The sequence below is a fragment of the Mytilus edulis genome, chromosome 10 (genome assembly GCF_963676685.1).
Source record: "Mytilus edulis chromosome 10, xbMytEdul2.2, whole genome shotgun sequence".
NCBI classification, from domain to species: domain Eukaryota; kingdom Metazoa; phylum Mollusca; class Bivalvia; order Mytilida; family Mytilidae; genus Mytilus; species Mytilus edulis.
This window is the reverse complement of record NC_092353.1, coordinates 39,995,159-40,020,684: the sequence shown is the minus strand read 5'-3', so window position 1 is coordinate 40,020,684 and position 25,526 is coordinate 39,995,159. Positions and strand designations below refer to the sequence as shown.

The window sequence follows — 25,526 nt, the reverse complement described above, 5'->3', positions numbered from 1 at the left end:
AGCTTGTTATGTAGTTCCACGGACGTAACATTATTCTGCATGCACTGAATCTGAATGTTAATTAGCGTATTTTCTACTTCTGTGCAACCTCATGCAGTATGTCAGTCGAATGTTTATTATTCGAGAATATCACTTGGGTAACAACAAATTACGTAAACTTTTCGAAAACGAATTTAAAAGAAAAAAATCTATAGCCACTCATTGTACCCTAATTTGAACTTAATTTAGACCGAAATAAGTGTTTGGCACTCATTAAAGTTCAAATGAAGTAGATGTAACCAATTAAAGGCAACCGTACATGGCCTTCAACATTGAGAAACCCCCATACCGTTTAGTCAGCTATAAAAGGCACGTGAAACATAGCTTTATTTTTCTTGTTTAGCTATTTTATGTTGTCTGTTTCGAATGTTTGTTATACCATTGCTTATTTACATCTGTAAATATTGCATTTTGTACGTCATATTTCTATTTTGAACTCGAATGATTTGATTTTGATACATACACAATTTTACGATATGCCGTTTAATTGCAGTACAGTAATAATTGCATGATGATTCTATCAAACTGCTGTTTTATTGTAATATGTCTGTGTTTCTATCTTAGCTATATGTTTCTAAAATTATCTCACAACAGAACTTAGAAATAACTTTTAAATGTATTACAAATATTATATTTTCAGTTATATTGTACTGTCAGTTTAATTTTTTTTTTTATAGATATAGTAGTCATCCAGTTGTGTAATAAAAAACAAACATTTTCTACGTACCAAACTAGAAGAAAACATACATTTTGTACATGTGTATTAAATGTATTATATAAGTAAACAATAAAGAAACAAAACAACTACGAGGGAAATTACAAGTAAAGAAATAAAATATTTAGCTATAAAGAAAAATCAGACAAAACTGCCTCCGTTTCTTCACCCTGTTACACGTCTGGCGTAAAACATTTGAGTCTTGGTATCTATGGTGAGTTTATTTACATCGAGTGTGTTCCCTTGGCAATAATGGAGAAAGAATCAAGGCAATGGTTTTTATTTCTGTATCGTGATCCTAAATATTACAAAACCAAGGAATAAAAAGGTAAAGGATTCAAATGAATATATTTTCTGGCTCTATTGATAAAAAGAAACAGTCGTGAATACATTTGCCGAATATCTGTGTTACTCTTCAATTAAATTCCAAATTGGTACTGACATCGTGAAGAAACTGTCAAAATGCATAATTGTTTGTCAGTTTTCAAGGGTTAATACATTTACATGATTTAAGCTCATTGTTGTAATTTTACGTAGTTATATATATTTCTCAAGGTAAGAAAATTCATCAATGAAATGTAAACGTACATGTACCTCACCTGTCATTTTCAGATCATGACAATGTACGAAGAGGTTCAATTACCTCACCTGTCATTTTCAGATCATGGCAATGTACTAAGAGGTTCAAGGTCATGAACCCATGATTGATATTGTTGCATGTGTGTGCAATCTTTTTCGGGATTGATGCTGAAATTTGTTTAAAGCAGGATAAATTTGCTCAGCTAGGGAAAAATCAATTAGAACATGGTTTGCCTGCGCTAGTAAACATTAAAGACTTTAAAATGTTATCCTTTGGGCTATATATTATGTTTCACATTTTAAATTTGATTTGCTTCAACATTCAATTCTAAAAAGCAACTAATACAATACAAAACAACAACAACATAATAATAAAAAAATTACAATTAAGACTTGAAAAAAAATTGATTTGCTTCAACATTCAATTCTAAAAAGCAACTAATACAATACAAAACAACAACAACATAATAATAAAAAAATTACAATTAAGACTTGAAAAAAAATAACCACTACTGAATTTTGCTATGCATATTTATTAAAAAAAAAAGGCGACCATTTGATATGCGGTAAAAAGGAGGGGGCGGACTTTAAAAGGTTATATATGAAATTTATGTATTACTGAAAAATTATTACACCAGGGTTTTCGATATCACAAACTGGTCAAAACATTTACTAAATTTTATCACCGGTATAAGGAAATAATTCGTAAATATAACTCAACATGCAGACATCTTATACGTTCAGGTATTTCACATCCAAAATTTTATGGAAATATTCTTTATAAAGCACAAAAATGTCAGTATTCTCCTCAGAAACTAACAAAACCTTTAAATAGACTTATTAAAAGGGGATATAGTTACGATACTGTTGTCAGGTCATTAAAGATTGCATATTTTGGCTTTAACATTGATTCACTGATAGGGTCTTTGCATCGGAACTAAACACATTTATTTCTAAAAAAACAGTTGTTGGCATGACACGGGTTATGTTCTTCTCATATATTTTATGATAGTATGATACTAAACCCCTAACGGGAGGGATTGTACCTGATATTCATATGATGAAGACATAATCTTTCAATCAGTTTAATTGAGGTCTGGAGCTGGCATGTCAGTTAACTGCTAGTAGTCTGTTGTTATTCATGTATTATTGTCATTTTATTTATTTTATTTTGTTACATCTTTTGACATCAGACTCGGACTTCTCTTGAACTGAATTTTAATGTGCGTATTGTTATTGTTTTACTTTTCTACATTGGCTAGAGGTATAGGGGGAGGGTTGAGATCTCATAAACATGTTTAACCCCGCCGCAATTTTGCGCCTGTCCCAAGTCAGGAGCCTCTGGCCTTTGTTAGTCTTGTATGATTTTAAATTTTAGTTTCTTGTGTATAATTCGGAGTTTAGTATGACGTCCATTATCACTGTACTATTATGCATATTTTAGGGGCCAGCTGAAGGACACCTACGGGTGCGGGAATTCTCGCTACATTGAAGACCCATTGGTTGCCTTCGGCTGTTGTTTGCTCTATGGTCGGGTGGTTGTCGCTTTGACATATTCACCATTTCCTTTCTCAATTCTATATATGTGTAAATATGCACAACACATAATTGATGAATACGAAATCTGTCAAACCGCTGAATAAGAGCGTGACAAACTACCGAATAAACAGGTGGACAGAAACAACTGAATAACAAATTACAATTTAGCACAGTTTGTCAGACATCGTCAAATACCAAAGCAGAACTGAGAGATTTTTTATCAAGACTTGTAAATAATGATTTAAAAGATGTTAATCAAAACGTTAAAAAAATATCACAATTTTCTTATACAAGTAATTTAATTGACTGTTCACACCGTAATTAAATCTTACGTGCGCTAACTAAATGCATAATGTCATATGGTTAAGGAATTATTTTAAAGATATACATCTATTTGCATCTGTTCCGGATTATACAACTTTCTTTATATAATTAAATCAGTTCTTTTTATGTTTTCCATCTTTTTGCAGAAATATGTAATCATATAATGGTTCCCACACGGATTACACAACAGTGCATATTCTGGAAATTTAAAGCACTTGTTATGGACGGATGTTGGATTTTTGAAAGGAGGGACCATTCCAGAAAAGTTCCGAGCGGAGCGAGATGAAAACATTTTGACAGCTGTTCTTCTTGTATATATAATAACAACAGGCTTTGTGCGAAATGGCTCAAATACGTCAATTGTGTTAGGTAAATGCCATATCAAGTAACTTGTATGCAATACATATTGCAGATTATATCAAATTACTATTTTTTGAATCCCAATGTCCAAATTATGGCTCTTATAATCCCTCCTTCATTGAAATGCCACTCAGAAAAGATAGGACCAAATCCGACATTCATTTCAAAAGACCTTTTTGAGCTAAAAGAGGGCCAATTTATCAAAATAAAGTCATACAATTCCGATCTGGCGTAGCTGCAAAAATATTGCTCGAAAATCTAATCGGACACTGCAACACACGTCTTACAGTCATTTAAAATAAACTAGAATCTTTCTCCGTTTAAGTTTTGATGTCGCCTCATTGCATTTACACTACTTCTACTTTAAATTACCATTAGTTTAAACGACTCATACTCTTTTTATCAATTAAATGAAATAACTCTGAGAAACAAGAAACATATGCAAAGTAATTAAGGCAACAGAATAAAATTGAGAATGGAAATGGGGAATGTGCCAAAGAGACAACAACCCGACCATAGAAAACTATTTTTCCGATGTTCAAAGGTCATAAATCGATCAGGGAAAGACAACTCAAGGTAACAAACAACGACTAAAGGATTTGGAGAATCTCTTAAAAAAAAAAAGCGAGACAGAGCGAGCGTTTCCACAGACAGCCAATTAAAAAATTCAAACTCCGTTCAAATGTCACAATCGGGAATATTACAATGAGATCATTGACGGTGTCATTGTGCTTAAACCTGTTATCTTAAAGCTTACTAAAATATACTAGCATTAAATTAACATCAACGAAATTGTCCCATTTCAATCATTTCTACAACTTTTCCTATCTAGATTCATTCTTTATATCCGTTTTTTGTTGTTGGAAAACAGTAACTGGAATTTTATTGAAGACAGAGTTTTTTTTTCAAGAAATCAATTTATACTTTAGAAAAGTGTGATCTAAATGGATCTAATCGTCAATGAAGATCTAATCGTCAATTTCATTTTCAATACAGGGATTTCCCGATGCATTATAGTATGCAGGATTTTTTATTTCATTATCATATAATACTTGACTAAAAATGCTATTAACAGGAAACGCTCATTTTAGAAAAAAAACACATCTAAGATGTTTAACACGAACTATTAAACGTTTAGAAGCAATAAAACAACAAATGTTGCATTCGGCAATCAATAAGATAACACACAATAAATTCGAAAACTAATTTCTAAAACCATTATTCCGACTTATTTTCTAATAGCATTTGATGTTTCCTGGAAAAGGATAATTTAGGTCCAACACAACTCCAAAACGGCATAAAACGTTGATTTACCGTAACCGAGTCCTTTGAAAGACTGGTGAAACATTAGTCCAAAAGGTTTTTATCTGTCAAGTAGTTGATATTTGGCCATTTGTAGGACTTGTGATACATAGATTCTTAACTGTACTATTTTTTTTATGTTAATCTTCATCATTACAAGTTGTAAAAGAGGGGAGAAAGATACCAGAGGGGCAGTCAAACTCATAAATTGAAAATAAACTGACAATGCCAAGGGTATAAAAACTAAAAAAACAAGACAAACAATAGTACATAGAATACAACACAGAAAAAATAATGACAAAGTAACACACACACCCCTAAAAACTGGGGGTGATCTTACAGGGAAATATTGACAATTGTGGGTTTTAGCTGAATGTTCAGCACTTTATTAGACATACTCTGTCACCATGTATTTATTTTTTTACTTCTTCGAGGAGGTTAAGGGTTTTTTTTTTAATCATGAAATATATGTCCAAAACTATAAAACAAATGAGGCCCCTCATGGGGGGGGGGGGGGGGGGGGTCCTAGTAATCACATAATCGCCATTTTTTTGCCAATATAATCACATAATCATTACATATTTGCTTATCTTTAGTAATCAAATAATCATAAACTAAAAATACAGTCCTAGGTAATCAAATAATCATGAAATATTTGGCTTAATAATCAAATAATCATTAAAAAAACGGCCAAGTAATCACATAATCAAAAACCCCATGAGGGCCCTCACAAATTAAATGAAAATTTGATTACAATATGAACAAAATGAGTGTACAACGAAAAAATAATACTAAAGAAAACGTCGTCATGAACAAAATTTAATTTGTGATTTTTAATATTTCTTATAATGATGCATATAGATATTAAGGAAATCAAGAAAAAGTTCTGAAGCGCTTTTTCGCTTACTTTAATCAGAAACGCTAAAAAACAAAGCTTTTTTTAGATTAATGCGCAATAAGTAAAACCTAAAAAGATTCGCATACAGTATAGCCAAACCAACATAAACATCAACTATGTTTGAGGGAATTGAACAATCAATTATAATATATCACCAGGACAAACATTTATTGTAGGGTGGACATCTATGTAGACAAATGTAGTTGCGAATATTTCTCGCCAATGGAAAGATCATGTAAAACAACAATTCACACCAATAGGTAGTGAGGGTAAAACACAGTTCCCCTTAAAGAGGGTACAGGTAAACAATATTTACCACCCATAGAGAATTCGAGAAACCGCAAATAAGAGATTACGGTAAAAACCCTAGTTCCCGCCAAAGAAGAATGCGGTTTACCAAAAACGGTTCCCGCCAATAGAGATTGCGGTGAAACAACAATTCCGCAAAATAGAGAGTGAGGGTAAACGACAATTCCCGCCAATAAAGATAGATTGCAGATAAAAAGCAGAACAGTTACACCTACAGTATATAACAACTAATCTGATTCTCAGTAATCTGCTAAAGTACCTTACCCTGGATTAGCTGTTTTACACTTGTATGAATCTTATGTATATCAGCTTTGACAGTTACATCTCGTAAGCATCAGACAATTATTCACTTCTCGTCAAATCAATATTAGAATTGATTTTCCCGCCATGTAGACCCATTAAAATCAAATTAGCCAAGGCGATGGATTCGCCATAAATCCATAGAAAAGACAGCTAAGTTCTTGTTATCTTCAGTGCTTCTTTTTCGAAGTTGCTTTTACATTCTGTGGCAGATAATGGGTGTAACATAAAAAGCTTGTATACTTTGATAAGCTAAAAACGTATATATTATACGTTGAGAGCTGATAAGACAATTAAGAACAGGTCGTCGACACTTTTTTTGCCAAGTACAATTCACTTATATCAAAGGATAAAAAAAATCCTTAGATCAAAGAAATGTATAACAGGCTAATATTTTTTCAAATGATTAAACTAATGCTGATGAAATAAATGCTTAACAGAACTTTATACCCTAAGCGACAGTAATCCACTCATTGATACAATTTTAAAAACCAAATTGTTGATAAATTTAGAAATGATTAAGAAACTAAGATGTAAACTGCCTAAGATAAAGCTGATCTTAGATGAATTTTGATTGTCTTTAAAAGTAACTCTTGGTTATTTCCACTCCAACTTTTTCAGGTATGATCATTGGCTTTCAAGTTTTTGTGTTTTAGCGTTCCCTAGACTTTTTTTTAATGCAAACATGAAATGATGCATTTGTAATTTGCCGATACTATTCACTTCTTGTTGCTTTATATACATTTTTAGAAATGTGAGATAATTGTAAGATATCAAAATATTATACGTCCTCGTAGACTTTGTGTGCTTAGTTGTTGATAAAGAACCCCATTTCTTTTAATTTTGTAAAATACACAAAAGGTTTTATTATGTCTTAAATATCCTCCTAACCAAAGATTGATATGATAATAAAATACAATGTATTCTAAATCAAAACTACTGACCAAGCAAGTGAAATATTAAAGCTTCTCTATCAAACTAAGGATAATATGGGGCTTCTATTTACAATTATAGTTTGTACAAATGTACGTCACTGATCTTTGTCAAAAGATGTAAATGTATTTTCCTGTTGAACAAAATTTGCATGGTATTCATCACTCTCTCAAACAAATGAAAATACTGGTGTAGACCAAATGAAAAATTCAGTTACTGTATTATTAAGTTAACAACGATTCGAGCGACCTAGACTGTGTTTGTTTGATTGATTGTTTGTTGTTTAACGTCCATTGGCAAACGAACCGGACACCGTGAAACTTAGAATCCTATATGGTTACATGTTAGCGTAGAAACTCGACCCGATTAAACAGATCAGAAGTAAATTGAAAGCAGACTTGATTAAAAGGAAAAATATTCATGAATTGTCGAATTCATTCACAAAATGTAAACAAGCTCGAAATACAGAAAATCTAAAAATAGAATCAGCTAATGAAAATTTCAATAAAAAAATAAGGCTCACCTTTACGTTTTCATGTAATCATCCTTTTGAATTAAAAGTGATCTCGATGGTGCAACTAGATCAGACAAACGTTTGGCATTTAAACAAAACTTTACTGTGTGTACCTAATCTCCATGGTAATTAGGTAAACTTGACAATAATATTTGCTGTTTTATTATTATAGAATTGATATGCACCTTCAAAATTAAACGTTTTACCAGAAAATCGTCGAAAATATTTGTAAGACTTGGTGATGCGTCTTTAAGGAGACGGGCTATTATTGCAAATGAGACAGCTATCCACCATTGAACACAGAAAGTTAGTTACTTAAACATCATTGATCTTCATTGCAATACGAACTTTGAACTGGCACAAAACATGTACAACCACCTAAATGTATTCATTTAAATTTTAAGCGAAATAAGCCTAAAAGATATTGGAGCGACGATTTTAATAAAACTAGAGGCTCTAAAGAGCCTGTGTCGCTCACCTTGGTCTATGTGAATATTAAACAATGGACACAGATGGATTCATGACAAAATTGTGTTTTGGTGATGGTGATGTGTTTGTAGATCTTACTTTACTAAACATTCTTGCTGCTTACAATTATCTCTATCTATAACAGTACTTTCTGTGGAAAATGTTATTGAAAATCTTCAAATTTTAAGAAAATTGTTAAAAATTGACTATGAAGGGCAATAACTCCTTAGAGGGTCAATTGACTATTTTGGTCATACTGACTTATTTTTAGTTCTTACTTTGCTGTACATTATTGCTGTTTACAGTTTATCTCTATCTATAATAATATTCAAGATAATAACAAAAAAACAGCAAAATTTCCTCAAAATTACCAATTCAGGGACAGCAACCTAACAACCGATTATCCGATTCATCTGAAAATTCCAGGGAAGATAGATCTTGACCTGATCAACAATTTTACTTCCTGTCAGATTTGCTCTTAATGCTTTGGTTTTTTAGTTATAAGCCAAAAACTGCATTTTACCCCCATGTTCTATTTTTAGCTATGGCGGCCATCTTTATTGGTTGGCCGGGTCACCGGACACATTTTTTAAACTAGATACCCCAATGATGATTATGGCCAAATATGGTTAAATTTGACCCAGTAGTTTCAGAGGAGAAAATTTTTCTAAAAGATTACTAAGATTTACAAAAAATGGTAAAAAATTGACTATAAAGGGCAATAACTCCTAAAGGGGTCAACTGACCATTTTGGTCATGTTGACCTATTTGTAGATCTTACTTTGCTGAACATTATTGCTGTTTACAGTTTATCTCTATCTATAATAATATTCAAGATAATAACCAAAAACAGCAAAATTTCCTTAAAATTACCATTTCAGGGGCAGCAACCCAACAACGAAATGTCGGATTCATCTGAAAATTTCAGGGCAGATAGATCTTGACCTGATGAACAATATTAATCCTGTCAGATTTGCTCTAAATGCTTTGGTTTTTGAGTTATAAGCCAAAAACTGCATTTTACCCCTATGTTCTATTTTTAGCCATGGCGGCCATCTTGGTTGCTTGGGCGGGGCACCGGACACATTTTTTGAACTAGATACCCCAATGATGATTGTGACCAAGTTTGGTTAAATTTGCCCCAGTAGTTTCAGAGGAGAAGATTTTTGTAAAAGTTAACGCAGGACGACGACGGACGACGACGACGACGGACGACGACGACGGACGCCGGACGCCAAGTGATGAGAAAAGGTCACTTGGCCTTTCGGCCAGGTGAGCTTACAAGTTCAATGTGGGAAAAACAAGTACAATACTATGCTGTCATAAAATGTAACAGACAGACCCCCCTTATCTCGTATATAGAGAGTGCGACTAGTACACGCTAAACAAGTATATAACGACCTATTGGTGACCTTCTGCTGTTGTCTGTTATATGGTCGAATGGTTGTCTTTTCGACACATTCCCCATTTCCATTCTCAATTTTACTTGTAACAACTTTTTAGGTTCACTATTCAAAATGTCTTCCTCCCTCAATGACAGTCTAAAGATCCAGCCTTACATCCCTAACGACCAACTTTGCAGAACATACCTGTATGTATTGTCACCTTATTTTCATGAAATATCTGTCACTGGACATAAGGCAAACAATAGTAATTTAATCACCCAACGTATCCACATCCATGTAATGTTGAAAAGGGATAATCTAAAATAAATTCAGCATGTTATACGTGAATGGGAGAGAACAGCATCATGAAGGAACGAGTCACCAGAATTAATAAACAAGAGCAGACATTTACGAATACCAAACTCTGGGAGACAAACAATCCAAACACTAGGAGATATCATATTGGATTGACCATACATTACATCCACTTGATTTGAACTCTGGTGTATGGTAGTCTCATAGGCAATCATACCACATCTTTTGTTTAATTGAAATAGCATGGTTGAATTCAAATATACGCCACTGAACTAACGTCCTCAAAGGCAATTCTGATGAAAAGGGAGATTTTTAACGACCTTGACTGTCTGTACAGCCCTCGCACGGTCGGTTCTGATTCTGATTCTGACAGAGCTATACTCTTATACTTAAAGATCATTAGAAAACACGATTTATCCAGTTTGATATGTCAATATGACTTCAGTCAGAAAAAAACATTGAGACAATGTAAACAAAAGACGGCTCTGAATAAATAAACTTGATGAGCTATATTATATTACTTCTAGATCATTAGATAATTTTCTGCTATCACCTCTTGCCGTATGTTTAACACATCTACCAGATTGGATGATGAAAATGCACGCAGCAATGCAAATGATGATTAGAACTATTATCTTCTAACAAAAGGTTGTACAGCTGGAGGTTTTTTTTTTTGTAGAATCTCAGATGACCTTGAACATGTACAAAGTCAAGACGAGAGCAAATGATGTTATACAATATGGCATAAAGTTGTCGATGTTAATATCTATCTACATGTAGTACAACTGTATGTTTTTGTACAATCTTTGTGTAGAGTATTGTGACCTTGGAAATATACAAAGTCAAGTGAGAAAAAAACGCTACTATACAATAGGTAGCATAGAGTTGTCGATGTAGATATGTATAATATAGTTATGATATGCAATACCTATAATAACGAAAACGAGGTATTATAGCTTCACACCAGACATTCTCTAACAGTATTAAAGAATAGAAAATGAAAAAAAACACACAAGACGTGTTATATTATATATCTTTCGGTTGATCAAGAAACTAAGAAAACAGACTTGAAGGTCTTATTATCCATTATAACATAAAGGCTCGCTGGTCATCTGATTTCAATGAAGATGGAGATAGTTTGTATTGCCTTATTAAAGACAATTGCGAGTATTCGGCTTGTTTAATGTCAACAAAATGTTATTAGATGACTACAACAGAGGTTTTACAATTAAGTTTTGACTGCAGTCGAAAAAGGAGAATGTTGAATTGAATCATAATGTCTTTGAATAATTCTGCTACGAAAGTGGGAAAAAATTGAAATCAAAGTGTTGAAAATATAACGTGTGTTACCCAATAAGATGTAACATCATCACAAAGAAAAAGAAAGGAAAAGGGGGTAGGAAAAGTAATCCCGTACGCCAATGGTGACACTTCTGCGTCTAGTTAGTTCACACAGCTTTAGTTCATAAATGTATGTTTGCTTTCAGTAAGATATCTATAAACTTTCTTTCAACTTGTCTTTGATATCTGTGCCTCTTCAGCTTCATATATATACTTGTCTCTGTTCCTCTTCCACACCTTTCTTGGTGTATACATACGGACGTTTATGCAATGTCTTTTTGGCGCCAAAATAAAGGATATGTGTATGAAGCATACGAGATCTATTGTAAGATGACTTTAAATGGAAGTGATAAATTTTAATTTCATTGCTATAGTATAACAAGTTGTAAAGATTCATCAACAAGATAACAGCTGGAAAATGTCATTTTATATAAATCAAATTTTGACCTTAAATTAACATACCGTGAATCACACAGGTATCGATATTTTATGGTGAAAATAATACAGTGGTGTAGATTTCATAAGGTAGTTTAAATTGAAATGCATGAATCAATTTTGTTCCGTATTTTAAATTGTTAAATAGAGGAAAGTATACATAAAATATTTTTTTTTTTGTGTTTTAACGCAACTATTAAGCACCGCTTTTGGGCTATTTGATTTCGTGGCGGCCAGTTTTTTATTGGCGGATGAAGCCGGAGAATCTAGATTGGAGTCGAGTGCACACGCGGGCGAGCACGCGGGGTTCGAACTCACAACCTCAGTGTTGACTGGCTAGTGATTATAGAAGTAACTATTTAGACCACTCGGCCACCGAGGCCCCTCTTAGAAAAGAAGGTGGGTATTGAATGGTAGAGGAAGACATGGATGAAGCAATATTTAATAAACAGTTTTGTTCTGATGTCAAGCCGTGTAACAATATTATTATTTAGTGCTACCATAAATCTTTTAATCACTTCTTTTGACAAACGCTCCATAATAATCATGTAATGTCTATGGGGCAACCTTGCTCAGTCGCACTTTCAATATTCTTTATCATTGTATTTATATCGATATCGACAATATCGATAACTGACAGTGTTCACAGTTAAAAAAAAATCCAAAATCAACATTTTGAATGCTTTAATTCTCTGAACTGTTGATTCATTAGTTGTAGTCTGTTAGATAGTTTAATAGCTTTTTTTTTTTTAAACTATTCGAACTCTAAAGAAATTACATAGATTTTACATTTTCGTTCCATATCGTATTTTATACATTTTTTATTCATTTCGTGTAGTCGAATATAAAAATCCAGTCACAGAAACATCAGACTTTCCAAGATCCACATTACTAGTTTTTGTTTCGTTTTTATGAAATTTGCAAGGTAACAGGCCGTAGAAGAAATCATTATGGCTGAATGTATCAAAATAAGAAAGTTGAAGATGGATATTCATGCTTTACTGTATGAAACTGGAAGAATTTGATTTAATGTTCCTTGATACAATTAAGTACTGATAAATTAAATAATATAGAGAAAGATGCATATTAACATTTACTGGTATCTTGCCATTTTTTCACTTACATTCTTTTTTCCGTACGGATGGGTGTTGGGGTTTCGGCACTTATACTCGTCAATCAGCTTGGGTGTCTCAATAAAATACATTTATATAAAGCTAGGAGAAACATGCGAACCAGATGGGAGGCATTAAGAAATATTAGATTTCAATTAAAAATTGTTTGATCAGCTTTCAATTCATTGTCTTCCATACGATAACATATATAGCACTTGCCACCTAGGTGAGAGTACATATAGCATTGTAAACAACCCATTCAAATTCGTAAACATTTGTCAGAATGTCCTTTCAACTGTGAAGAAAAATGGCTTCACACTCAAATAAACTTACGTTTTCTTAAAATCACATAAATCATGTTTGCATTTAAAAATTAAAGGCGGAAGAATTAAATTTACATATACGTCAAAATACATTGATTTGTATGTTAAAAGATTAAAGTTTCTATGAAAAATTGGTCAAAAGTCAGTACATTTTTGAAAACATGTGGTGAATAAATAAATTGAATACATTATCAGGAGAGACCAAAAATCAGTCAGAATATGTTTAGTACTAAGTTAATTATATGTTTTTTTTTATATAGACCAGTTACAAAACTCTAGAAATGTCTATACAATTAGTTGATGATGGTCTCAGTGGTATTTATTTCATTGAAGATTAGGATTTTTTAATTTCTAGCTCGTTATTCTTTTTATGGCTTATAGCATGTGATTGTTTTTTCGAACCAGCTGGAATTCCATATAAAGTGCTATCATGCAATAAGAGACACGTGTCAGTTTGCTCTTGTGGTTTTATATTGTTAAGTGCATCACATATTGATAGAATATATTCAAAGCTAATTCTACTGATGAAAATATACTTTAGAAGTATGCTGATTAACAATACAGGTATGAAATATATATATTCACCTATATAAACCCTCCCACACTCATCTTTTCAACATTGTATTTATAACTTATTACATGTTCACAATAACTAAAACGCCTAAAATAATTCATAGGTAACGGTCAATAACCTTATTGATGCACTTTCCATTTCAAACCTAATCGAAGATAGATGGTTTATTGAGATTTTGGTTTACCTCAATACAACAAGCATATTGACAATTTGGTAATATCTTGTTTTGTCAAAACCTCCCATCTTATTCGGAAAATGAAGCTCTAAGCTAATAAAAATCCTTATTCGTGACTTCTCTATATGTTGTACTGCCGTTCGTACAGGAATGTTGTTTACTAACTATATAGATGTCGTACCAGAAGCAGATTTGGAGGGTTTTTCTGCCCTCTCCCCATTTTGTGGGGGAAAAATGTTGATTATATAGGGAATCACTGAATTATGACTGGAGCGGCCCCTCTTAAGCAGTCACTGCCCCCTCCCCCTTTATGACAATTTGTGAATCCGCCACTGCGTACTACATTAATTGTTTTTTTTTCTATTGCAGGAATCGATATGTATATATGCATATATTATAAAAACTGTGTTGACATTTACATTTAAGATTTTTTTGCATGACATAATATTTGTCAATCAATATGCGTGACAAATAAATAAAACCCCTGTAGCTGTTGCATACTAATTGATATGCGACAAAATATATCAATCTTTCATATTGTTTGCTTTTATTTGCGGAGCATGCTAACTTAATTCAAACGTTGTTTTTTTAAATGAAAACTTAACACTTACCTCGCTCGCGCGTAAAAATCCTCTTTGAGATGAAGAAATGTACAACACGAAACAAACATCAAATGGTAAAGCAAACACAATAAGATAGACGTAATACACTTAATGTGTTGTAATAAATCCACTTAAGATGTGAGGAAACCTCTTCAACAATCGACAGAAATTGTATGTATGGATGACTTCATCTATCAACGCCTACATACGATCAGTCAACTGAAAACACTTTCTGTTTTTATTATGTGCAGTGTTATTGAAAATCTCTCACTGTGCAGAGGTATGTTTATTGTGATCGAAGCTATTATATCTCTGATTAATTATAGTATCACTGTATAGATGTGAAATACGATCGACAATTTTATTCCATTCGCTGATAAAAGAATAAGTAATACTGTAATTCAGAGAAAAAGTTTATGTACTAGCGCTTCATAATTTGTGTTTCGCCTTTGATGCATTCGCCTTCAAAAAGCCTTAGATTTATAGGAAGTAAAATAATACAAATTTAACAGTTCGATTGTTTTTCTCCATTTCCCTCTTCTTTCTGTCTCTCTTATTTAAAATCATGACGATACAATTAAACTGACAATAGGATCGCGTTGGAAGCCAAAAGCATCATGATGGAAATCAAAAGCATAATGATGGAAATGAAATGCATCACAAGGGAACTCAAAAGTATCATGATGGAAGTCAAAAGCAGCACGATGGAAGCATATCACGATGGAAGTCAAAAGTATCACGATCGAAGGCAAACGTATCACGATAGAAGTCATAAGTATCACGATAAAAGTCAAAAGTATAACGATGGAAGTCAAAAACATAACAATGGAAGTCAAAAGTATCACGATAGAAGTCTAAAGTATCACGATGGAAGTAAAAAATATCACGATGGAAGTCAAAAGTATCACGATGGAAGTCAAAAGTATCACAATGGAAGTCAAAAGCATCATGAGGGAAGTAAAAAATATCACGATGGAAGTCAAAAGCATCATAATGGAAGTAAAAAGTATCACAATGGAAGTCAAAAGCATCACGGTCGAAGTCAAAAGCATTATGATGAAAGTCGAGGTCATCACAATGGAAGTCTAAAGTATCACGATGGAAGTCAAGGTCATCACGATGGAAGTCAAAAGTATGACGACGGAAATCAAAAGCATCAGGATGAAATTAAAAAATTATCACGATGGAAGTCAAAAGTATCACGATAAAAGTCAAAAGTATCATGACGGGAGTCAAAAAGTATCATGATGGAAGTCAAAAGTATCACGATGGAAGTCAAGGTCATCACGATGGAAGTCAAAAGTATGACGACGGAAGTCAAAAGCATCAGGATTAAATTAAAAATTTATCACGATGGAATTAAAAAGTATCACGATAAAAGTCAAAAGTATCATGACGGGAGTCAAAAAGTATCACGATGGAAGTCAAGGTCATCACAATGGAAGTCTAAAATATCACGATGGAAGTCAAGGTCATCATGATGGAAGTCAAAAGTATCACGATGCAAGTCAAAAGTATCACGGTGGAAGTCAAAAGCATCACGGTTGAAGTCAAAAGTATCAAGATGGAATTCAAAAGTATCATGATGATGGTAAAAAGTATCACGATTGAAGTCAAAAGCATTAGGATGGAAGTCAAGGTCATCACGATGGAAGTCAAGGTCATCACGATGGAAGTCAAAAGTATCACGATGGAAGTCAAAAGTATCACGATTGAAGTCAAAAGCATTAGGATGGAAGTCAAGGTCATCACGATGGAAGTCTAAAGTATCACGATGGAAGTCAAGGTCATCACGATGGAAGTCAAGGTCGTCACGATGGAAGTCAAAAGTATCACGATGGAAGTCAAAAGCATCAGGATGGAAGTTAAGGTCATTACAATGGAAGTCTAAAGTATCACGATGGAAGTCAAGGTCATCACGATTGAAGTCAAATGCATCCTAGTGGAATTCAAAAGCATCACATTTGAATATTGAAAGCTTAGACGGACAGTGGATTTTTTTCCAAATCTCGTTTTTATTTAATCGGCGCCTATCAATATGTATGTTAAAAGCATCGGGATACTTGTTTAAAATCATCATGATAGAAAAGCTATCATGATGAAAGTAAAGTCATTTCGGCATGACCGACTCAAGTTTCTTTTTATGAACACCAAATCATGTCCATTTTTTTAAAAACGCCATGACGTGTACAATCACCCCAAACGTATTATACGAAAATAAAGTCGCTTTAATATACATGTAATGTTCAAAAAGCCCAGAAACCACTCTTGCAAGAAGCCGGTCTTGCAATACCCTTAAAGGTAATTAGGCCTAACTGGAGTAAATTAGTACAAAAGAATTCGCTGAGTTAACAGTGAACTAAACTGTACAAAACTAGTTAATTGCAATTTATACGTTTGCTCTTAATATGCATGAAATATTTGCTACTGGACAGCAGTCAACTAGTAATTGTTAAATATGCAATGTTAAATAATTTTCATAATAGTTAAGCACTGGGAAAACTTACAAGATAAAAAGTACATACATAAAAGATTGAAAACGATGATAATCATATTGATTATAAATAATTATAAAACCACTGCAAGTAAACAAAATTTTATTATGCCATTCTTTTTGCTATCTGGTGTCTATTTTCTTGCAAACAGAAGTCACTTTGCAGAGTTTCCCATACATTGGACATTTGTTTATATACGGATCACTTCATCTTTCCTCCAGATGTCCTTGGATAGCGGCTACGATATTTTGTTTAGAATTCAACCTAAACCCGACGTCTTCTATCGTGTCCCCCATTCACTTCATTAAGGACATATTAGCGCTAAAAGTGTTGAGACGTTTAAAACTCATTTAAAAAAAAAGTAAAAGACCAAAAATACCAACAAAAAAAAGTGCCATATATAATATCTTTAACATAGAGAGTTCGCGAAAAGACAAAAAGATCAACTATAAAGTTCACTTAGAAAGAACTGGTGGTGTCTCATTAAACAGAATAACACATCATTGAGCAATAACTAGTAGGATATTTCTTGGCAAAACATTCCTGGTTTTACCATTTCATCAAAACTGTCATTCAGTGACTCATGCACATGAATTTAAACGAAAATGCAATTGATTATATAATTGTAGTATGAAGTCATCATTGACATAAATCTTTTATAATACAACTGTTTTAACAGTTAACTTTCCGAAATCAAATATGATAAAATTATTTCTTTCCCGAAAAAAATATATTTCGTTTTTTCGAAGTACAATCTGATGTTAGAATCTGCCTATTAATTGGAAGCATCTCAATATGTTTAAGATATCATGAATAACTACATTTTTTAGATGGTAGATCTAGATGCTCGAGTTTTTTTCTGGGGGAGGGGAGGTATATATATAGGTTATAGGGAAAATGGACATCAATGGATGATTAATTATTATGGTTTCTGTACATGCTGCAAACTGCGAGTTTTTCTTTTTGCAAAACTTATTACGCAAATGTGAAAACATACAACCGAACTGCATTCTTGAACAAAAGAAAACCACACCAATCAAATCAAGACTGTCACAATTATTCATCATCATTAATTCGTTCATATTAAAAAATGCAAATCATGGTTGGGTTTTTGTCTCGGACATATTCCTCATTTCTATTCTAAATTTTATTAAAACTGGAACATAAACACATATTTTCTCGTTTTCCCTTTTGGAAGGGTATTTTGTCGACTTGTATTTTTTTCCATTGCCCCTTATTACTTTCTCCCTTTTCATGCTTACAATATGGTATACATTCAAACTAATGCATGTGTTGGACATTTGTTTACCTACATATACTGCAGTCTAGTGTCATTTCAATTACATTTTTCAGAGAGAAACATTTGTCAGGTTTTGAAATAAAGTATTGCAGGTTACCTCAGATTAGCAAGAGCTTGAACTAAAAAATATTTTAGCATCGGATAGTTTTTTCGTGTTGCTCAGTCGATCTTCAGTTAATCAAAGTAATATTTTGAAGACTATTGTTGGTCTTTTTGTTTTTGGTCCTGATTTTGTTTCTATTTCTTCGGCTTATTAGTTGTGATTCTCTCTTTGATACTTTTCTGCACGTACATATCTTTTGTTCTTTTTAAAATGAAATGGAATTTACCACTTGGCAGATAACCTCAGGCACGAGTCTATCTTTTTGATACAAATTTATGCATTTAGTTAACTGCGTCAGTAAGTGTAATCAGAATATTTATAATGTTGAAGTTTATAACTATACATACTTCATTAGCATTTGAACATTTATACTTTACAAGACATATTGAAAGATGGAGATAATAATTATATCTATTTGTTAGGATCGGATTGCCATTTGGTCCCGTGGTCCCGTGGTAGCATGCTCGCCTCGAGTGCAGGAGGTCGTGGTCCTTTCCCGTCAAGGTCAAAGAAAAACATTAATTTTCTTTAATCGTTTCTCCGTTGCGCTCTCGCCTTTAATGAATAATGGAGCAAAGACTGGTCGCCTCGAAGTCAGAATAATGCGCCCGGGTAGGTTGTTTTTCTGCAAGCTGTTACTCTGGGAACTTAAACGTTCAACTTCCGGCTCAGCATGTCGGTCTAGTACAAATTGGAGTTCCTATATATTTCATATGAAGATAAGGATTTAAAATGTGCCACTGGATGTTTAACACCACATTATGATCGTTTATATTATCTTGAGAAATATAAAAGACAGAGCGAAATATTTAGAGCACACTGTTTTTTTTCAATTTTGGAAATAAACTGATTTTAGATCGAGGAACTATCATTTTAATCAGAAAAAAAAACAATGGTTCATTATTTTTATTAGTAGTCAAAGAGAGATAACTAGAGCTATCAACCTTGTGTCAATATTATGTCATAAAAACATATCAAACAGTTAATGTGTATAATACCATCTTCGTTAGTAGCCACAAATAGTCTGGATCATATAATTATTACGTAAATACTTTTGTGATTAAAAAAACTTCGATGAACAGCATCAGTCACTGGAATGACATGCATTTCACTAACTTCCGAAGCAAGATTGTCGATGTTCCCGAAGTCATAAGTTTATGAGCTTCAGTCCTTCCTTAGCTTGGAAGTTGGATTTATTCCGAAATATTTGGAAAGTTAACGCTGAAGTTTTTGTTCTGGAGATATTCTTTTTTTCGCATATAAAATTTTAATCAAGAAATGAAGCTCCTGTCTATTGCAACCATAAATCTATACGTGTTTCCATTTGTAAATTTAACATACATTGTACAAGGGGAGGAACCTACGTCATCACGCATGGTGTCGGCGATTGAAATAGGACCACCATCTTGTCGCTTCAAGGTAAGAACTTGACTTATTATGCCAGTTATATGAGGGTTATGATTATACAAAATAGTCCACCAAAGACTATATAAAGTAGGAAAATAAATGAGCCATCGCTCAATATTAAGGAACACTAATCCTGTTTTTTTTTTATCGTATATATCTTTATTATGGTTGATATAATCAAAGGACACTTACATTGTTAATTTATTAGTGTGTCCCCGACATCCTTCGATATTCGATGTGTTGCCGACATCCTTTTTCAATTTTTTAAAACTAAGACGTTTTTCGACCATAATGACGGATATTTGTGAGTAACAAGTATTTTCCCGAGTACAATAAAGAATTCGGACATGTTCATTTGTTGATAAAGTAGGCGGTTCTTGATAATCAAGATGTTGTTATGAAAATTTTTGCCGATATCCTGCATGTTGACCCAATTCCTAAAACTGGTATCGAAGTGTTTGCAAAATTGAGATAACCATGCAATAATATTGAGCGATGGCTCATTGATTTCCCTACTTTATATAGTCTTTGGTGGACTATTTTGTATAATCATAACCCTCATATAACTGACATAATAAGTAAAATTCTTACCTTGAAGCGACAAAATGGTGGTCCAATTTCAATCGCCGACACCCTGCGTGGTGACGTAGATTCCCCCCCCCCCCCCCCTTGTTGTACCTGTATCTTCCCCGAACCAAATACTGTACAACCAAAAGTAAAAAACGTTGATGATTTATTTTCTAGAAAAATACAACAATTGCTGTTTTGGAACTCCAATGCATATTCATAATGAATACTTAAATATTGACCAAAATTGCAGAGTTGAATTAATTTTACGGCAGTTAATTTTAATGTGATTTTACGAAGTACATTTGATTCCGTGTCTTCCATTAGTGTGTTTTATTCGTTCGGATTCAACCCGTAAAAACATAGTTCGATGTTGACGTGTTTATGTCTCTGATGGAAGTTAGAAGGAACTTCGAATATTGAGTTGTAGCATAATAATGAAGAGAACTTTCCGTAGGATGAAACTGTTTGTTTATTTTTAAAAAAGAATCTGGCCATCTTGGAAAAAAAAATCACACATCCAGGACACACATGCAAGTATATGTTGTCTCGTCTTGAATACTTCTTTCGTATAACAAGTAACTCAGAGGTCATATATTCAAGAACGCATTTCGCATGCCTCATATTACCCAACCGACATATATTCCACTTCAAGTTTTACAACACTCACACAGCACGTTGCTGGGAGTGAGACAGGTAATCCATTCTTTTTCCAAAGCAATAACGTACTGTGACACATAAGTTGACCTTACATAACTGAATAATTACATTAGATGTATGTTTCATTGTAATACTTTATTCTGATTGGCTAACTGCACAGCACATGTTATTCCTTAAACAATTACATCTAGGCGAGTGACTTATTTAAAAAAAGACGCTTAGTTAACGACTTTAATGCACCCACCTAACACACGGCTGTATTATATATCATTTGAAAACTGATAATCTGTACTTTCTGTTTTGCCCGGTCGTAAAAAAATCGTACGGTGCATTTTCTGTTAAATCAAGGTCAAAGGTCATGAAAGCACATTCCAATTTTTGCGATTACTAAATAAAACGCCATTTTCTAATTCTTGTACCATAAAATTTTCCAAAAGATCATATGAACTTTATGGAACATGATACATAATTTCCAAATCAAACAAAAAATAAGAGATTCGATTCGATAAATTGAAATTTATCACAAATCCTAAAAAAAATGAAAAATTATTCGAAAAGCAAAATATATCTTGGGGAATCGATATTTGTATGCTAAAAAAATAGATAAATGTATATGTTTGAGGTCAAGGAATATTTTTTTTGTAATTTTGAGATGCAATTATTAATTATTGTTCATGGAACAGCCTTCTATTGAAGTGTTTGCAGTTGCCCAAAAATCTGCCATCTGCAAATAGCGATCATTTGTTAATCTATGTTAAAAAAAGCACATCGCTAATTGTGAATATCAGGGAGGAGAATGATTTTCCATAATAAAAGAAGGGGTATTTAAAGTAAGAAAAGAATATATGCGAGGTAATTGAGGTTAAAATATGTTTTTTACGAAGTCAAACTTTTTACTTTTTGTAGTCATGTTTAAATGCAAACATTACTTTGCGACTAAATCGTAGGCAACATTGAAATAAGTAACCTTGTTTAGAAACACTTGGTTATCTAAAGCGGGATGTAAAGTAAAACAAACTGAATAAAATGCGGCTGCTTCTTATTTAGTTTACAATCGTGTTATAGTAAGTCATATTAAATGTGTTTAGAAGTTTAATCGCTTTAATAATTTGAATAAAAGATGCTTTGAGTATTTTCTTCATAAGCTTTTAAAATACAAATGCATGTCATTGTGTATGTAAAACACTATAAGCAGTTGTGAAATAACAAAATGAAAAAGTTAAATACCCTTTCTGACCTCGTAAGATCATTCGCTGTTTTAGGAGTGATCGTTTTAATGGTATGCTGTGTTTTTTGGACTGTTGTTTTTCTCTTGGACTTTAATTTTATTTTGTTCATGGTTTTAATTAACTTTATTTGATTCATGGTTTGAGATGTTGATTGTCCCTTTGGTATTATTTTACTTTAAAGACATTAACTTGCAGTAATGAAAATCGGCCAAAAAATCACCTCAAAGAAGATTAACGCAATAAGACAAATATCCACGAAAATAACTTAATTTGCTCACGGTGATATAAATGTAGAACCAAATCGTTATCATGATACATTTAGCTACACTGATCTATAATTTTTAAACCTTTTACTACTTGAATAGTGACGAAATATATCAAAGGGACATCAAATTTATAATTAAAAACGAACTGACAAAGCCGGGCAAAAAACGAACAGGACAAGCAACAGTATACAAAACATATAAAACTACAGATTGAGTAACACAAACCCCCAAATAAATTTTTGAGTGGATTCCGGGCTCCCAAAGGGTAGTCAGATCATGTTCCACATGTGACACCCGTCTTAGTTTCAACATTTTTATTTTTAGTGGATTGGGAAACAAGTTTTGCAACTTAAATTAATCGCTTTCCACTTTGCGGGTGCGAGTGCTGCTTTTTTTTTTGTAGCGGCATTAGCCTGCTCTTTTTTAGAAATCTACAAAGGTGTGTTTAACCTTCAAGAAATATGGCTCTCTCTTAACACGGGTCAGCCATTTATCGTCCCCTTCCGACAGACTTTCATCGTTTCCCTAAGACCATACTCACAAATGGTGTCAAGGAAGAGCCGAAAATTCAGTCCCTGAAATTTTCATCACGGAACGGAAATCGAACCAGGAACCTTTGTGTTAGTAGTCCGGTGCACTAACCACTACACCACGGCTCTCTTCTACCCGTCTTGTGGCTCATGTATTTCCTAACTCGGTGCCAAGCCTTATTGGTGACATTCACGGCAGAAATTACGGCAATTTGGTTACGTTGATGGAACTTATTAGTTGTTATCTGGAGAAACATTTATCTCATAATTGTCAACCAACTCGTAGTGGCGTCCATGAAATTTTCAAAGGGATGATTTCATCTTTGCATTTGAACTCTGGTTTAAAACCATGTTTAAACCACCATTTTTCTTCAAATGTCCTGTTCCAAGTCAGGCATATGGCAGTTGATATCGAATAATCTGTGCCTTTGTATGTTGGCGTTTGTTTTTGTAGCAGTTCAGTGTTTCTGTTATATCATTGTGTTCCTCTTATAGTTTTCCTATTTTTTGCTTTGTGACCCGGATTTATTTCAGTTACTAGTAAATCGATTGATGACTATTGAATAGCGGTATACTACAGTTGCCTTTATTTCAGAGGAGTTGAGGCTCAATGAAATCGGTCTCCTCCTTTAGTAGTATAGATGTGCAGGCGTTGCTATAATGTTGTTACATAGAAATGAAAAGTTTATAATTTGGTAGTAAGGGGTGTTTTTATGGGTTGTTTTATGCTCATCTCTTTTGTCGTAAAACTTGTTCTCAACCAACCCTCATCATCGATTTCAAGATACGTGATAGAGTAAACTATATTTGTTGTGTCTTTCATTTTCAATTTCAATGGAAAATACGAGTCCAACATTGTCACAAATTTTGCACTATTCAGTGAGATGACATCATCTATATAGTGGAAAGTTAAGTTTCAAGATAATGATAGCTTCTTTTCAGTCGTCATCAGAAACTCTTGCATGAAGTCATCCTCGTATGAAAAATGAACTAGTCATTCAAGCTATTCGGGAAGTGTAGTTGTAACTAGAATCGTTGCGTATTAATGGATATATTTTCTTCAAAATTATTCTTATTTGATGAATTAATGCATGTAAACAATGAACAACGCAATTTAAGCAATCAAGAAGTCAAGTTTTATAATGTGTTTACTAGTTTTTGAAATTCTTTGAAATTTCAATTTTATTCAATTTATTTTCTATTTATTTTGGTCTATATTTTCAATTCACATTACAGGTCTTTTCACTACATCAATATTTATAATGAAGCTACAAATCAAACAATTAGAAAAGTCGAAATATGTTTATTTCAGTCTGGTAGTTACAATGCAGATTGCAATCCCTTAGTTTCACCCCCTTTATTTCAAGCAATAAGATGATTCGCGCATATATTTTTTACTCTAAATTTTTCAGATTCTTAAGAATTTGTTTATTACATCTTATATTGACCAAATACAATGTTTAAATAGGAAGAAATGCTTAAAAGCTGTTTTTTCGCAGATGGCGGTATTTTGGGCAACTGTATAAGTTGTTATGATTTGCTGTTTTATTAGAAGTGAGCATAATTTTAGGAAATTTTATGATGTCAAAAACTTCTTGCATAGTCATTACAGAGTTTTACTTAGTTTTAAGTGATTAGCATTTGCACCAGAAAGAAAAATTTGAGTTTTCACACATTTTGTTAACTTTTACTCGAATTTCAGGAAACATGTGCTCTCTGTCAAAAACACGCTTTAAATATTAAAAAATGCATTTGAATAATGACTTTTAATTTCTCTGCTAAAAGTTTAAATTGTTTGCATATGTGAATTTAGTATATAAAAGTCATATTATGCAATTAGGCTGAAATCTTAGAAAATATGCACTTATTCGTCCTTGGTCTTTGATCTTGATTTGACGGAAATTGCACCGTACGATTTTTTTACGACCGGGCAAAACAGATAGTACAGATGTGTGGCTTTCAAATGATATATAATTTAGCCGTGTGTTAGGTAGGTGCATTAAAAATTTAATTTTATGGTTAAAGTCACTCGCCTAATCACTCAATAAAACTTTTCATTCATGATAACACGTGGTCCCACAATGAAGTGCACTGGTGAATTAAAATAAAAATATATATATAATTCGTGTTTCTATGATCATAGCTAAAAAAAGTGTAATTGTAAGTATTGAATGCTTCTTTTTGTAACTTCATAGGGTTGTAAAAGCGTTGACCGTGCGCACATTTTTAGAATGAAGCGCTTCCGCGCTTCATACAAAATGTACTTCGGTCAACGCTTTTACACCCCAATAAAGGTACAAAAAGAAGCATTCAATTCTTAAATGAAAATTCCAAACCAAAGTATTGATGCTAACTTATATATTGCTTTAAATTGTTAAAGCATGCCTTAAAATATCAAAGTAAAAAATTATAAACTTTTAAGGTGAA

At 33.0% G+C, this 25,526-nt stretch overlaps 1 protein-coding gene across 7 annotated transcripts in view; it reads right to left on the bottom strand.

Moving 5' to 3' along the window:
* Positions 1-14,996, bottom strand: part of LOC139491176 (uncharacterized) — a 48,770-nt gene extending 33,774 nt beyond the window's left edge. For 2 of the 7 annotated variants that reach the window (XR_011656475.1, XM_071278625.1), the window contains exon 1: positions 14,552-14,721. The gene's annotated coding sequence lies outside the window, so the exon portion shown is untranslated. Of the gene's footprint in view, positions 1-7,821; positions 8,140-14,551 lie in introns of those variants that run through there. The other 5 variants (XM_071278616.1, XM_071278614.1, XM_071278618.1 and 2 more) reach the window with 5 other exon arrangements.
* Between the last annotated feature and the right edge of the window lie 10,530 nt (positions 14,997-25,526).